Here is a 1,474-nt window from a genome sequence, read left to right as displayed (position 1 = left end):
TAATGTATTTACACTAAAAAAATATTTCTAGGTAGAAATTGTCAAATATTTGCAAACGGTAGTCAAGAAATTAACACACATTACACATCATTTTCAATATCAACTGTAAAAACAAGCCAATAATTTCAGACAAAAAAAAGAAAAAAATCTTATTGGGAATAAGCAACGTAATTAGTGCAACAAGCTAAGTTTTCGGGTTGACAGTAACACGCTTATCTTGCACCATAACAGCTGGACATGTGTGTTTAGTGACGTCATGATTACTGATTGGATATAGAGTACATGCACACTTGGGTTTTGTTTAATTCATTTTTTATTTGCCCATAAAATGTAAACGTTAAAAGCTGCCAAATTCTGTCCACCCGCCCAAACCAATTTTGACCTGCACAATCAAATTCAAAACCACCCAATCTGGCAACGCTGATGATGTCAGAGCCATGGGGGCGTGGCTTCTGACTCTGTTCCACCCATGAGGAGGTGCCAAGTTTGAATGTTTACAAACAGCAGCTGAAAACTCCTGCATAGTGCACCTTTAAGAATCACATTTGCTTGAATTGGACACGCACGGCTCGTGTGGTGCTTGTTGCGTGCGGCAGGAGACACTGGTGTGCGGTGAATATCTGTGTTTTGTCTCATTCTATTGAGTCACATTCTAGAGCCCTGTTTTTTGTCATTTGTAGAATATGGCAGCCCATCTACGTAGAGCAGCTCGAAGTACTGCTAAACATCTCCTTTAGTGTATGGAAGAAAACAATGTCAATAAGTTTTAAACAACATGAGGGTGAATAGATAATTCAGTGAATTATCCTTTAAGATGGTATTGTGTGTAATCTGTTCTGATTTGACTCCTTATCTGTAAGTCCCATGATTTTGCTGTTGTTAGTTTCCTTTGTCCTCTCCCAGCAGAATTTGTATGAGAACCTCAATATGACTCAGCTGGTCATATTCAGTTCTGTATAGCAGCAGAAGGAGAATCATCATCTGCATGAGTCATCAGTGACGCTGATATCTGATTGACTATGGCTTTACCGCTCAGATATTCATTTTAAACCACCTCAAAATACTTCTACTTCCACTCTTTCTAACTTGAGTCTACTTCCTTTTTTTTGTCTTTGTCACACCCATTTCCTTATCCCTGGTTCTTCATTTCTGTCATAACCCTCTATGCATCTTTCCCATCTCCCTCCACAGTGCACACAGGGAACCAAAGGTCTGCTGGAGACGGCCTCTCGATCTCCTCTCCTCACAAGCTCCTGTCCGCAGGCCAAACCTCAAGCCGTCTTGGAGCCTCTACCAGAGATCGTCCCGGAGCCGCCCAAGACCCCTCACAAACATCACTCCCACCACAGATCCAAGGCAAAACAAAGCGCTCATCACACCCCCAAGACCTCCAACTCCTCTCCAAGACCCCATCACAGCCACAGTTCAAGACGGAAAGACTCCAAGAACAGAGACCCAAAATTCAGTTCTCTGC

The sequence above is a fragment of the Sinocyclocheilus grahami genome, unplaced genomic scaffold (genome assembly GCF_001515645.1).
Source record: "Sinocyclocheilus grahami isolate Dianchi unplaced genomic scaffold, SAMN03320097.WGS_v1.1 scaffold1171.1, whole genome shotgun sequence".
In the NCBI taxonomy this organism is placed as follows: domain Eukaryota; kingdom Metazoa; phylum Chordata; class Actinopteri; order Cypriniformes; family Cyprinidae; genus Sinocyclocheilus; species Sinocyclocheilus grahami.
Note: the sequence above shows the minus strand (reverse complement) of the source record.